This window comes from Anser brachyrhynchus (assembly GCF_964034855.1).
Source record: "Anser brachyrhynchus genome assembly, chromosome: 2".
Lineage (NCBI taxonomy): Eukaryota > Metazoa > Chordata > Aves > Anseriformes > Anatidae > Anser > Anser brachyrhynchus.
This window is the reverse complement of record NC_137695.1, coordinates 72825356-72841260: the sequence shown is the minus strand read 5'-3', so window position 1 is coordinate 72841260 and position 15905 is coordinate 72825356. Positions and strand designations below refer to the sequence as shown.

The window sequence follows — 15905 nt, the reverse complement described above, 5'->3', positions numbered from 1 at the left end:
AAGTTTGGAAAAGTCTTTGTGAAATATAAGAAACATGAAAATACCAGCAAGTGAATATTATACCAAGGTTAATGAAAACTGCAAAGTGTTGTTGAGTTTAATCACTGACCCGGACAAAAAGCTGTATGAGCAGTTGGGATAGAAGCTCTAAAATAAAAACTATTTGTCAAAATGCATTAACGATACCATGCATAAAATATCCAAAGTATTGCTATAGTTTTATTTCTATATGGTCCAAATCCCACTGCTATTTTCATAATAAAAAAAAAAAAAAAAACTGTATTTACCTGAATGGGAATATTGCAATTACTGCATTCTCATGGGGGAACAGGGAGAAGAATGCAGAAAGACAAATACTGGTTATGCATATGGATGTAAATTTGATGGTAATTCATTTTCCCATGTTCTTTTTTTGTTTTTTTTTTTTTAGCATTTGATATCTACTGAATATTATTCAAGCACTTACAACCTTGGAAAAAACATAAGTAGAATTATTAAGTGTCAATAAATCATTTCTTATTGTTTCTGAATCGATCTATTTCCCAAACCAAAGATGGTTAGTTAACACAAATGTAGATTTTCAAAAAAAAAAAAAAAAAAAAGGAAAAAATCAAGAATCTTATCTTTTTACTAACATTATGCACTATGAATAATTCAGCCTATTTGCAAGAACTTTAAATGAATTTCGACCTCCCAAAAGTAAATTTAAATTTGCTCCTGGCATGAATAAGAAAACAATTAAATTAATACCAAGAAAATCACATTCCGTAATTTAAAGAGGGATCTGGACTTTATTATCCCACACAGCAGATGAGCCGCCTTAACCACCAAACTGTTGGCTTTTTTGGCACTCTTCCTCACTTCCACTGACACTTTATTCTGCACTGAAATTTTAATTAAATATGTTACAATTTTTTCTTTAGTGTATGCCTTAGAAAAAGCATTTTGTCAAAAGAAAACATTGTATAGTGCCATTTTAAAGCTTCTGTCAGGCTTATAATCCTTTGACTAGGACCATTGAAGTGAATCTCTGTTTTAATGAGTTTATGAGTATACCTTGCCTGGATTTTGCCTTTTTCCAACATGCATGATGCTCCTCACATCCCCAAAGGAGGTCCCATGCTGCTCGCCAGTGCTTGGGAGGAGAGCTCAGGAGATAGGAGAAACACACCACCACCACCACCTCATTCTGCTCCTCGCCATGGGTTGATAGCTGGATCCAAAACTCTACATCTTCCTGAGCAGACTTCAAAAGAACAGCTATGCTTTTAGGTGGCTTTGGGCAATATCTTTTTATTTGTTTTTTTTTGTTGTTGTTAATGCAAAGCTCTTAGCACTTCCTTGCACTGAACAGAAACTACCAGAAGAACAAATACAGCACTTGATCTTCTTGTTTAAGTGGTGCTTACCTCTGGAGGTTACATTTGTGTTCTAAAGGAATCCTGACAAGGGATTCCTTCAGGAATGGTATATTACATTTCAAAGTTAGTTGCAGTCACTTCAGAGATCTAGGAAGAGCGTGAGGATGCCCATGCCATGTTAGGCCCAAAGCCCACCTCCCTGTACCCTGCCACCCATGGAGCAGGTGGCCAGGGGAAGTCCCTGTGGCTTGCTCTCTGCACCTGAGGCTGAATGGCGGCCTGGCTCCCTGCCAGTGCGTGACAGTGAGCCACACACAGCCAGACACCCACTTTTGCTGTGCCGAGGCCTTTGCCTCAAGATGTGGCCACATCCTTGGCCTGGTGGAAGCATTCTGTGGCAAGGATAACATCTAGGAGCTGCTAGCAGTCTCAGTAGGGCACCACTGCCTTCTCCAGGCTCCGTGGGCCCCACATCAGCTCCACCACAGCCCTCAACTACGGTCTGCCCAGGGTCTCTGGCATGAGCTCCAAGCTGCCCCTCTGGTCCACTCTCAAATCCTAACATTTTCATCCTTGCCAGCCTCCCCTGTGGGCTCCCTTCAGCCAGGCCTGGCAGATAGACTGAGCCTGAGGAACAAAGGTGGTCCTTGGCCTGCTTGGAGTAGTCACAGTGGGGATCTGCAACAACCCTACTCCTGACCCAATGGGGCAGGGGAAGCCCCAGACTGGGGAAACTTGGTGAGAAAAGCTGCCTTTCCATCCCCTTTCCATTTAGGAGCCCCTCACACCAGCCTGTATTTTAAGGGAGCAAAAGTAAAGGCAGAGAACTGAGAGACCTTTGTCCTCCCCTCCTTGCTGGAAAACTTTGAAAGAAACTTTGCAAATATGCAAACAAGCAAACCCAAATTTCAGTATCAGGTGGCTTGTAATGCTTATCCTATTGTTTTAATTACATGGACAGCGTATCTTTGGACTGTACCGATGTTTGCAGTCGATTTTAAGCTTCACAGTTAGCAAGAACGTATGTGCCCTTGGATATGAAAGCCACTGCATCCTGTTGTAACGGGAAATAAAATAGAGAATAGAGATTGCCTTAAATACTTCTGGAACTCTTTGATTAATAACCTGATTGTAGTTTTGAGGGTGACAGACTGAACTGTAACTTAAGAGCTGTTGCAAGAAATAACTGACCCAGAAGAGACATGAGTGATTATTAATGGATGCCTGTGATCTGCCTGCTTAATTCTTCAGAGCCTATAAATTGAGAAATTGAAATTTGGAGGAATTTTCCAGATGTTGGAAGCAGACTTCAGCTTTCCTTGCAGTAGTTTTGCAGCAGCTTGCAAGTTTCTTAGATGACTTCTACATTTGATTTATTATTATTTCATCTTATGTATTTTACTTATTGCTCATCCTTGCATCCTTAGCAAATTCCTTATTCAAAGGCAATCCGCAGGCTTGCTTCAATACTAATGGATCACTGCCTCTTACTGTCTTGTGAGTCAAACAGAGATTTCCACTTTACAACTTTCGTCCACCTACAACTGAAAAGCAGAACCATTGTATCAACAAATAAATAGCGGGGTTTCTAGTTATTCAGCAACCATACAGTAAATGCTACAGTTTAGACAGAATGGATAATTTTATTTTTTCTTTGTACCATCTTTGCTTTTGTAATTTCATGTGGGAGTATTTATCTTGGATAAATTAGAAGCTGATTGGCTGTTTAGTACTTAATATTTCATAAGTGCTGATGCAGCTATTCCTCAATTGCTCCAGGAGCTCTTCTTAGCCTGATTACCAGCTCCATTGGCTAGAAAGAAGAAGAGGGGATTACTGTTTATAGTTTAATTCTGGGGAAAACTACAGTTGTTAGTCTCCTAAAAATAAATAAATAAATAAATAAATAAATAAATAAATAAATAAATAAATAAAATAAAAATCCTAGTGTAGCTAATCCAGGGGGATGGGGAGAACAATTTTACTGCATCTCAAGCTTCAGTCTCTTTATAAAATCAAAAAATCAGTGATTGTGTTCACCTTAAAGAGTAACCATATAAACAGTATAACAGTTACTGGTGTTCTTTTGCCTCCACATTTGTGAGAGTTTCAGGGGGATAATTTTTCCCAAAATGTATTTTATAAAGAAATTTGATTTAAGTTTGAATACTTTATATATTGAGAAACATTTTGTTGTGTATTGAAAATCAATCTTTAGGGGGTTTTTTGTTTGTTTTTTGTTTTTTTGTTTGGTTGGTTGGTTGGTAAAGTGAGCTGAATCTTGTTTGAAGAATAAACTTGATGGCTACGAAACCTTGACAGACAGAGTTTGGTAGTGGTCAGGAGAGGGCTTGTAGCAATTTGCCTGCTTTTTAAATGTATTGAGGAGTTGGATAAACTCATGCCAACATCCTAGAAGTGTCATTTGTATATAAGATGGATTGTTCATGTTATTTTTTTTCTGTGCTCCCTCTCCCTCAGTTTTTCCTCTGTATTACAAGTGAAAATTGCATGCACAGGAACTATGGGGTTCTTGTAGGAACTCAAATATCAGTAAACTTCCATGTACGCTTCAGCACTATTTTTTGTTATTTTTCCACCACAGACCTCTGAGATACCTTAAACCTGGCAGTTGCTGGTGCTGCTATAAACATCTGGCAGAGAATTCTGCTGAAGGAGAGCCTTTACTGTGTGATGACAAAATTAAAGACTGCACAAATGGAGAAAATTAAGGTTGCCTGGGTTACCTTCAGGCATTTCCTGTCCGTTCCGTGCTCAGCTCTGCAAACTTGTTGTTTGTTCATTTTGATACTGCATCTGTATGTACATAAGCTTCAGAACTTTAAAACTGCAAACAGAGCTATATCCTGAAGTGAAAGGTCCTGCCACAGGTCCCAAAGATAATTTTCTCCCACTTTTTCCATGCAACAGCTTCCCAGCTTTTCTTACAGTGGCTGAGGAGTCAGCGCAGCAGAAAGCAGCTGTTCTGGGAGTCTTGTTCGTTCTATCAAGAAGGTTCAGAAAAGAATCGGGGCCTGTCAGTAAATGAAGTTGTTTTTCCCTGTCTTTGCTTAGGACGAGTTGAAAGAAAAAGGATCAGGTAAAATTTCTAGTTCTTATACATTTCTTAGGGATGCCTTTACAAACAAGGTAATCTTTACTCTGAGGACCCAACAATGGATGCAGGGACATGGCACTGAAAGCCTAATCCTCTCACACATCTTAGTAAATCCCGTGGGATTCAAGTATGTTTGGCAGTAAGCCAGGATACCTTCTTAGTGAGTTGTCCAAGGTCAAGAGGAAAATCATTGGCAAAATCGGGAGCAGAATTCAGGTCTCCACATCCCACATCACATAGGAATACTTCATCATGGAGATACTAATTCACTCTTAGGGTTATGAAGCACAATAGCTCTCTGATCCTAATACAAATGCATGCGTTATGCTAAATTTGACATGTTGAAGATGATATTATGAACAACGTATAACAGTAAATATGGGCATAAAATTCTGCAGTGTCATAGAAAACAGTGTTATGAGCTGCACACAACTTAATTAGCTTTCATTCCAGACTTTCATGATCTAGGGATCATATTTGTTATTTGTATATATTTTACACATCTTTACAATGCTTGAAATACAAGACGGCGTGTGGGAAGATGGCTGTCAGATTTTTTCCGACATTAACCTTTTAAAGGTTACCATTATTTTTGTTTAACACGCTCTCCTGACACAATGGTCATTTAGGGGATGGTGGTTTTGCCTTGTCTATGCCAGTGAGCAGTGCTTTTTGATAGATATGGTTTCCACATATTTTTTTCAATTTCTTCTCTTGGAGAAATAGGGTTAGTATTATAGTCAAAAAAAAATAAAGTCCGTGTAGCACATGGCCATCTTGGTAGGAGCTTTAGTTTTGCATTAAATGATTTGATTTTAGTTGGTTATTTTACCGGTAAGTTAGTTTAGGTTTTGTATAATATACGTCAAGGAAATCCTTTCTGAAAACCTGAATCTTGAGGGAAAAAAAAAAAAAGTGCTTAAAACTGAATGTATGTTTACTCTGAAAAATCAAAGATTAAAAATGAATGTGGTCTTGATTTATTTTCTTCTGACCAACCACACCCTAGAGGAAATAATTCACTGAGATTAGGTTACTTTCTTATGCCAGTTTGTGTTCTTTCTCCTAAAATAGAATACTATCAGTACGGTGAAATTGTCTGAGCTGTGTTAATCTACTTTGGCTCAGGTAGTATGTCCAACAAGCTGTTTATTCTGTGGACGTTTACAGTCTGAATAAGTGCTTTCTAGGAAAGGTTACAGTTGAAAATTGGATGGATGTAGCTTCCACCTTAAAATGGTGGCCTGCATGTCCTTTGAAATGCTTTTCCACATCAGATTTCAAAATGGGACCCAAGATCTAGTCTGCACAGACTTTCTCTGCTGTTTAATCGCTGCTAATCACACTGAAACACAGCTAGTGTCATAAGCTTTCATTTCACTTTGCGAAATCCCGGACTTGTGAGCACAGACTTTGATGATGTGCAGTGTCCCTGAACTAATTGCAAGGGAATTTCAAGAGCAATTTTAATTTGCTCCTTGGCTATGATCATACACAGCTGTCATATTTCTGCACCTGGATAATTGGTTTTCAAGTGCCAAATTCTAGAAGTCCTGGATTTTTGTAGGTCTGGATTTGGGGGTTTCATTGGTAGGTATTGAATTTACTTAACCCTTGAAGGGTTAGAAGGCTATTAGATTTACTTAGCCTTGTCAATATGGAAATCTGCAACATATTCAGAAACCTACACAGATTTTAAATTGTGAGCATTGGGGAAGACGAGCTGAGGAGTAGCTCATCCAGGTGTAAACTATCTAAACTGTATAATTTTATTTGTTGACATTTCATTAAATTGTGGGAGGGTGTTAAGTGATATGTCTGAGTCATACTGACAAGACATGCAGGGTGCTTTGTGTTTTGAGACTGTTTCGCTGGCTAGCAGTAGGAGTCCTGGAGCACTGATGACTTGCTGGCACTGGGCTGCAGCTGCCAGAGGACTGGCTGGTGACACGTAACCAGCAGTGGTCCTTCCACTTGGCTGCCAGGTTCCCAGACTTTACAGAAACGAAAAGTATATGAAATATATTTTCCTTCTATGTGGGAAATATAAGGAACCACGTGACTGCAGTTGTAAAATGCAATTTACAGAGTCATGGGTGGGCTGTATGATAATGCAACCATCAGCATGCACATAACCTGCAAGACTTATTCTGATAGATACATGCTGAGAAGAAATAATCCCTCTTGTACCTTGCCATGCAGTTCAAATTGGGCAGGAAAATGTAAAATGGATCATTAAAAAATTTATAAATTTATGAATGACCTGGCTTGTTTCGTCCTTTGTAGAAGGCAGGAATCTTCTGTCCCAGGGTGCAGTAACCAAAGTGGGAGAGACTGTCAGTGCCTCCTAGGAATCTGCATCTGTATAAAAAGAAGTGGCAGGACAGGACATATACCATACCTGAGATATACTATTTCTCCACCCAGGAGGTTAGCACAGCCTCTTTCACTGACGGGTTAAGCCAGTTCACTAGCCTGTAAACTCGTGTGTATCGTGACTTGTCCCATGTTTGCTTTTGCTGACTTTTCTGCAAGGGACACTTCAAAATAGAATAGAAAAAGATTAGGACTCATAAACCTTAAAAGTGCTGCTCAACAGCACTTATAGTTTACAGATTATAGTTGCCACTCAAAGCAAAATTGCCAGTATGAGGGGATGTGAAAAAACATGAAAAGGAGGGAATGATGAGGCAGGATGAGTTGAGAGAGGAGAATCTGGGCAAGGAGGTGTAAATGTATTAATATTTCATCACATACAGCCTGTATGTAAAAATGCAAGTAAGGTAGAAGTTTCAGATCTGTAATTCCATTGGGATTCTCATGAATCAGATTCCTGTGGCTTATGACATTACCTGAATCTTTTGATAGAACTACAACCCTATATTTCACAGCTGGTTGTATTTCATTCATAACATAAATCTGTCAAGAGCTTTCAGTGATACCATAAACTATAACAGCACTGTTCAAAATTTAAAATAAAGACTTTGAAATTGTTTATAATTCGACAAGAAACTGACATCCATTACTTTTCATAATATATGGGGAAAATGAAAACTTGTATTTAGATATGAGATACACATGTAAACATACATGTCCAGTATATTCCTTTGACTGTGACTGTCATTTATTAAGAGAACATTCTGTGCTAATCAAGATACTTTATATTTTGCAGGTCTATATCTGTGCATCTCTTTGCACAAATTGTTGTATCTCATCTGTATGTCATGAGATTTTGAAGCATCTCATAAGTATTAATTCCAGCAAAGTAGAATATTTATATTTAACAAACATAAAGGATATCTGTCATCCTAGATGTCATCTAGCAATAAGTAAAAGCAGTAAATAACTGTTCTTGGAATGGGTCAGTGAGTATTTTGTTGTCCCTGAGCCAAATCAATAACAGCTTGTTTGCTGCATCCCTTGTCATCTTCCCTGGAGTCAACAGTCTGCTTTATTGACCTTAATAACTACTATAATAAATCCAGTACAAATGAAAAAAGCTCTGCTCTGTAATGAAAATCTGATAGCTTATCTGTCATGCTGTCCTGTGTAAAGAGCTATGTTCATTCTGCCCTGTCCCCCAGGACTCTGGCATTAAATATGCTGCAAGATTATTAACTACCACACAGTTTTATATGAAGTTCATCTTGTAGCTTTTCTATGCAGTGGTATTTCTTCTAATCTCAGTTTTGATCTTTAATAAATTGAATCTTGTTTGCCTCTGTCCATTATTTTTATGATTTCTTCAGCTGAACAGACTTACCATATAAAAGGGTGTAAATGAAAGAAAACTAGGTCTGTGTTGTTCTCCATTTTTGTTGCATAAGTTTCAGCCCAGGAATCAGCTCTGAAGTGCACATTTTCCCTCACTGGATAACTAAATTACCTAAAGTCATTGATTATGAGAGATCTTTTAAAGCATAATTTGCCTTCAGAATGACTTGGACTCTTGGGTCATTAGTGCTAAGTATGGTGGCACCAGTTTTGTGATGCAAATGCTTAAGGGCTGTTTCAGAACTTCTGTATTGGCAGCATTTTCTTCATTTCACCCTAGTTTAGTAGAAACAGAGACCATCTGCTGATTTTATATAAAGTCTGTACTTACCATATAGTAAAAATCTAATGGTGTTTGACTGTCACTACCTGGGTCGCCTATTCATGGCTGCACAGCTCACTCTTACTACCTTCACTGTAGACTGTGGTGTTCCTGACAAAGCACAGCTCTCTTAAGATATACCAGCTGCTTCACAAGCTACATGTGTACATATGTGCTACTATCAGGAATATTCAGTGCTGACCCTTCGTGGCAGATTTCCAAGGAAAAACTGGATTATATATGGGAGCTGGATTGCACCTTGTTAAGTGAAAATGCCTCATAAATGCATTATTTTGAAAGATCTGAGAAGCTGAGTACTGCAAGCAGTTGAGTTAAGAAAAAGTTTGCAGATTTGTATTTCTTCATTGCATGACGTCCAAGTTTAAGTCAGGGTAATTAGACATAATGTGCCCTTTTTGGCTGCTGTTTTATCATGGTGAGCATAAAGACCAACTGCAAAAGGTCTCATGAGATTTCTGTATTGTGAGCACTGATGCTGTTCTGTCAGCATTTCAAATTTTGCTACAGAGCAACATATAGATAAGTCTAATGTTGAGGTCAAAGCAATTTGACAATAAACTTTTACAAAATGAAGACAATAATCCCTTTGTTGGCCTGTTTCTCAAGATGAGAATGCTTTAGTCTCCATTCTGTTTCCTGCTGGCATTATTTTTTGGGATATCAATTCTGCCTTTGTGAATTTTTTAGGAATAGTGTAAGACTGGAAGAAGGAAACCTCATGAATGGATCTGATGTAGTTTGGACAAAAGATTCTGGGGGAGGACTACAGAGGAAGAAGTGGTCAGTGCGAGTGTCCTGATCATGCCATCCATTGTGTGGTCGGGGTAATTTAAGGTCACTCTGAAAACAAAATCTCCCATTCCCCCAAAACCAAAAAGAAACCCATTCTGACTGAGAGTTTTAAAGCAGTAGAGGCCTTATTAAGTACAAAACCCTCTCAATCTGTACAAACTGGGAAGTCTTACGTTGAATTTATGCTCTTACAGACTAATCCAATCCCTTGCTGTGTCAGCATAGCACTGCACTTTGCAGTGGATCTGCACTGTTACATTGCACAGGTTAGGGAGCAGCTCGCAGAGCTAGAATATGTGCAGAAGAATACCAGAATAACCCACAGGATCCCAGAGTGCAGCTCAAAACCTTCCTCTTCGGGGGAAGAAGCTCCAAGCTGCCATGCAGAAAAAGGGCATGGTTTGAGCAGAAGTGAAAAGATTTGCCATATCCATGAAGCAGTGTACTAACAAGCAGTTGCAGACTGAGACTTGAGCAGCAGTTTCTTTGCTGAAATTGGAGATACTTTCCTAATTCATGGCCGTTCAGTATGCAGTCTAGCTGTTTGAACTTAATTTGTCCCTCATTTACACAGCTGTAAATCTTTGCACATTTCTAATTAGATTGCAGGAGTAATTTCCAATTAGATAAGAATAGCATTAGGTGTATTTCATAGAGTGTTATCTACTTTATGTGCTTATAACACAAAGGATTTGAAAATTAACGTTTTAGATTGCTCATACATCACTTCAGGTTCCTGGGTTTTATTACTAAACAGTAGTTAGGTGTTTTAAGGGACACCTTAGGCAAGGTTACTGTCACCCGATCCAAGTTCAGTGAAGCACAAACTCACTTGATGCACCTGAAAGATCATGCCAAACCAGATGTGTAATGTGAAGTGTGTGCCTGTAAACCCCTGCTCTGATCGCCCATTGTTGCACGTGCACAGGACTCCCTGATTTAACAAAAGCTCCAGCCGGTTCCAGAAGATGCACTTACATGGCAGTGGTTTGGAAATCAAGGATACCTATGAGCAGCAATAACAAACAGGTAGAGGTGAATATGGGAGGAATTAGAAGAAAACCCTAAGAGTGCTTGCCCAGGTTCCTAGCTTGTGAGCATCTTGAGGGCATTTTTCTTTACTGCATGCATAACTAATCTGCTCAACTATTTGCAAACTATTAACATACTACATTTAAATATTGCAACTTTTTGTTTTTTTATAGTTACTTCGACTTGTGTCCTTTTCAAATCACTTAGACTATTAAAGAATGATTAAATGTTGCTACATGGCAATGTATAAAACTAAAAATATATACTTCTTGTATAGGATTGATTTTGACTTTAAAGCTGGATCACCAACTTGCTGAGGTCAGGCCAAGTACTGGGAAAACATAAAATGACAATCCTGACTGAAGTACTCTGATGAGGAGAATCCTTACCATTCCCATGTGCCAGGTATTTAGTGCAGCATGAAGGCAGAAGAGGCCTTACAAATGCTGTCCCATTGCAGCAGTGCCAGTGTCACACAGTGGAAATGTTAGGATCATTCTGGCTGCTAGAAGGTCCCAGTAAACACCAAGCACAGTGGAAGGAGAAGGTGACTTTCAGTAGTTTGAATTATTTATCTCTGTTCCCTAAGGGCAGGTGCTTTCAGAACAGTAATTCTGCCACATGAGTAGTAGGAAAAGTTGAATTTCTAATCAAGCTAAAAAGCTCAAGTATAAACACAACACTGAGCATGAGATGTTCAGCCCTTTAATGTATCTCTTCCCGGGAACAAAACAAAAATAATGGCAAGTGTGTAAATGTAGTGCAAGAGAAATAACAGGAATTTACGTCAGAGAAAGAATCTGAAAGCAGGCTAGTTCATTGTAAACAAATTTCCCAGAGTGGCTCCTTGGCTCTGCACCTCTTTCATGTTTAGATGAGGTTTGTCTGCATCCGTGGCTGGCAAATCCCCTGTTACCCTCGCAGGGTGAAGCGATGACTTGCAAAGCCAGTCCTTGGCCTGACTGGGTGTGAACGGGGGAGTGTTTAAGGGCTGCTGAGCCCCTGGTTGTTCCCTGTCAGAAAATCTCACTGGTGGCTGGATAACTTCATGAGATGTTAACTCGGTCTGCTTTACAGAGTTCCAGCTTGAGAGCTTTGCTGTCCACGCTTCTTGGTGTTGTAACAAATGGCAACTTGGCCTGGAAGCTTCTTTTTGTAAAGAAAAGCGAACTTCCCTGGTTCCAGGATTATTGGCACAGAATGGGTCCCAAACCACAAGTACTTCAGTCATCGAGTGAGTCAGTATCCTCTGAGGATGCTATTAATAACAGGAAAGACAAAACACACAAACCTAATTTAGCACACATTTTGTTCTTACCAACGGTCAGCGTAGTCTTTTGATTTTTGTTTTTATGCTAGCTTTTTACCGAGAATGGATTCACCTATTTTTTCTGAAAATAAGAGGAAACTTTCTCCCATCACTTCTAGCTAAAATCTAGACAAAAGTTGATTCGCTAACTTAACCTTCAAAGCTGAACTGTCTACCCATTTTCAACTTGTAAAGTTTATTTTTCTCAGTTATCAGCAAAGGCTGCTCTGAATTCAACCATGCATTTTTCTTTTTGGCACAGACAAAAAAAATCCTCCAGGTTTGCTGTCAGTCAGAAATGAAACTGAAGATTTCTGCTGTGTTAGCCAACTTCGACCTCATAATTTAGACTAGATGAGACTTCAAAGATGGGCTGCCCCTGTCTGCCAAGGCAGAGTGGTGCTGCTAGGCTACTGCTCCCTACATGAGCAGTAGCTGCAGTTCTTTGCCTATGCACTGAGCAAGGGCTTGACGTCCTGCAGTTTTTACTCTGGTAACTCTGTCTAGGAGCAACACCATCATCCTGCTCACCCTCAGCGTATTATTCTGCCAGATTTTGCTTTAGATGATTTCCCTCCATCTCGCTTGATTCTGCTGGGATTTTCACGAGTATGTCGGCCTTTGCTTCCTCCAAGGAAGAAGTTTCCATTCGTTTTTGGAGGTTTTAGACTTAAAGTAGAATTTGTGCTGAATATAGAAGTAATAAGCTGTGTTACAGTTTCTAGAAGACTTTGGGAAGCTTTTGAGTAAAAACCTCTTGTAAAGATTCAGGAGTTTTCTAAAGGAAAAAATTACTGATATAATAAATGAAGCACAAAACCCACATATACCACATTGTTGTATTCAAACTTCTGCCTACAAACACAAAGAAACTTTCCACTTGTGGAAATCTGAAGTGGTTAGAAAAAGAAAAGAGAAAACGAGGTCATTAGTCACTAAATTCCACTGTAACTAGAATTCCACCTATTTCCAGCAACTGGGCAGAAAAACCATGAGGTTCTGGTAGTTCGGGCTGTGTGTCACCACAGGTGTCAACTGCTTTGAGAAAGAATTTGCAGAGTTCTAAATGCAAGTTATTTCCCAAATTCCCTTCTGAAAGCATGTTGGAATTAAGAGGCTCAATACTATCCCATGGTTTAGTGGGTGATATTGGTGGTAGGGGGACGGCTGGACCAGATGATTTTGGAGGTCTTTTCCAAAGGTAATTGGTAACTCTATGATTTTTGAAAAATACCGATCTTGCAACCCTGTTTGTTACTCAAATGTTAACAATAGTATTTATGGAATTGTTCTGTGCTTTATTTTCTATTTACAGATTACTGCTGCATCCTGTGCAAATCTTGTAATTCATTGAGTAAGAAAAGAATGAGCATTGCTACAGTTTTATGGATGTTAGGGGAATGGTATACAGTAGAGCAATTGGGATAAGGATCAAGGGAAACAGAAGATATGCTGTCATGTATGCTTTAACGAGCCTGGAACTAAACATCAATATAATGTCTTTTCAGTCTATTAATTGTCATATGTTGCAAGTAAACACAAACATCAAATATTGCTACAGACAGACTGCATGCCAAGAACGTAACTAGCATTGTGCTTGCTTCCCTAGCTTCCTCTAACATCTCAAGTTGAATTGTATAGTATCTGTGTACACAAAACAAAGGCTTTCCTGTTTCTAAGTAGGGACACAAACTACCTCAACAGCCTTTGATTCTATTCTGGGACAGCAAGCTGATGTAGGCCAGAAATTTTGCTTTTGCTTTTGTTTGTACTAAAGAAATTGCAGGTTTATTCACTTGAATGTGTCCAGTAAATAAGAAAACCTATAAAGTTATAATTCCACCAAGACCTAACTCTTCCTAAAATTGTTCATGAGTAAGATACTAGAGCAAAATAAATGTATTTGGGCAAAAATTTAAACTATCAAAATAGAAAGTATCACATCAATGTAATTACAAAAAAAAAAAAGTTTTGACGGGAAAAAAGTAAGGTTTATTAAGTTACAAAGGTGTTTATGAAATGATACAATGATGAAATTTCATTTTTGCATTATTAAATGTAGCTTTTAACATGCTTCATGAGAGCATCCTCCTCTAGGATGTGCAGATTTGCAGCATTCTGTGTGTCTTAGTAAGACGGTGTGGTTGTCATTTAAGCACTCTCAGGGTTTGTGGGAAACTCTGTCTGCTTTAAAATGAATATTGTTTTCTATTGTGCTATAATGTGATTTCTCGATTTCAAATGCAGGAAGGAATGTAGGGTCAAGGGGAAGTATTTTACTTACTGTGGCAGATGCATGGAAAGAAACTTCTAACAGAAGAATGCTGATGGACAGTATTAATTATCCTGCAGGCTGATAATATCTAAATATTTGAAAGGCATAAACTTTCCCTGAAGCACAAGGGACTATGAAGGCTGTTCCTCCTGGTTCTTTGAAGCTGTGATCTGGTATGGGGAATAAATGCTAACAGCAATGCAGAGTGCCCTTGTCTTTATACGTCCCCCTGTTGCAACAAAATTTGTTTGTGAGGTATTTATCTGAACCTGCTCGGGGAATTGGTCAGAATCAAACCTTTTTTTCTGTCAAGGCTCTTCTAAGAAAACAAAGTCAAAAACCAAACCCAAGCCAAAATAAAATGCTTGGATCAGTTCCCCCATCCCATTTGCTGCAGTGACCCATGGTGGCACAACAGCCACACTATACAAGCAAATAACGCCAAGGAATAGTAGCGTATCCATAGAGTGAAACATCATGCTGAGGACCCATTGTCCATCTTAAATGCATTCCAAGAGGCTGCATTTCAGACTAGCTCTAATCCAGCCCTATGTCCTGAACACCCTTTAGTCGGTGAGAGTGTTTCTGGAGCTTAGTTTTTAGCTTACTTGCAAGCTCTGGGACTGCTCCCCAGTGCGAACCAAAGCGTGAGAAATGGGAGAGACCTGGTGCCGAGCTACAGTGCTAAGGTAGGCTTACCCTTTGCATGTATTACAGCTGAGGGAGTGATAAATGGTGGGGATAGAGCATGGATATTGTTTAAACTAGCCTGACAACACAAGTGCAAAGGAAGCCTCAGACTTGTATTTGCTGACTGAACAGCTGCAGTGGTGTAAGAGATGATTGGCCCTTGATGTAGTTTGCTGCCTTTTTACTGAAGATTTTTCCTTTCATTACACTGCCAGCGACAAGGAAAGTGTGGGTGTTCCTTGTTTGCCTCAGTAGAAATGAGGATGACCTAGTTTAAATTGCTGTAGGAAGTGTTTTGAAGCAGCCTGGCTTGCGTGGCACTGAAACAGCAGAAGGTGCCCTCGTATGTCCCATCACTGGGCTCTGCTCTGGTGATGGTAACCTTCAGACAGTGGTGGCAATATTTCATGCAGGTCTAACTACTTGATAAATGAACACGTGCATAAGCTGTGACTGAGGGGATTGAATTATAAGTTGCCTTTAAAACACAGCTTTAAAGAGGCTTTCTGGGAGAAGGCAAGGAAGAAATATATTCACAAGCTGATTCAGAAGGAGATAAGAAAAACTTCGATTTCTTTTTACCCTTTTCCTTATGCTTTCCCACTGTCTTTATCCCTTAGATGATTCTAACCTTTTTGATAGCTTTTGTCTGTCACTCCTCTGTTTTTCTCCCGTCAGATATTTTTTATGGGATAAACCAATGCACTTGTACAATACAGCTTTCTCTGCTGGCATCTTCTGTAAAAACTGTTTTCCAAGCCAATACACAGAGTTGTGTTAAAATCAATAGGCTACAAGAAAGATTATAAGAGAAAAGTTGAGTTAAGAGATGCTGGTAAGGAAGAAATGCAGCTGTGATCTTAAATGAGATGAAGGGTCCATGAGGCTAAGACAGCCAAGGGGGACAGAAGCTGAATGCAGGGAATAGCCAGCCACTAAGAATGGTAATGTTCCCTGACGGGCCCAGAAGGAATCAGGTCATCTCATCAGGTGAAGGACTGAGTGGAGTGGCAGGCTAAGTATCAAAAGCAGGTGAGAGGAAGGCTCTGAAAAGGCAACACCTGGGGGCTGAGTAGAATTCAGGAAACAGGTGAAAATATGGGGAGCTAGAAAGCTGTCTATCTTGCTATGTGTGTTATCACCTGTTAAACCAAGACGTGGCTCTATGCCACTGGGAAAAAAAAAGGTTGGATTCTGTGAAGTTGTATCTT

The 15905-nt window shown here is 39.3% G+C and overlaps 1 protein-coding gene across 1 annotated transcript in view; it reads left to right on the top strand.

Moving 5' to 3' along the window:
* MYO10 (myosin X) overlaps positions 1–15905 on the top strand; it is a 552927-nt gene that overhangs the window by 368332 nt on the left and 168690 nt on the right. The gene's annotated exons all lie outside the window — the stretch shown is intronic.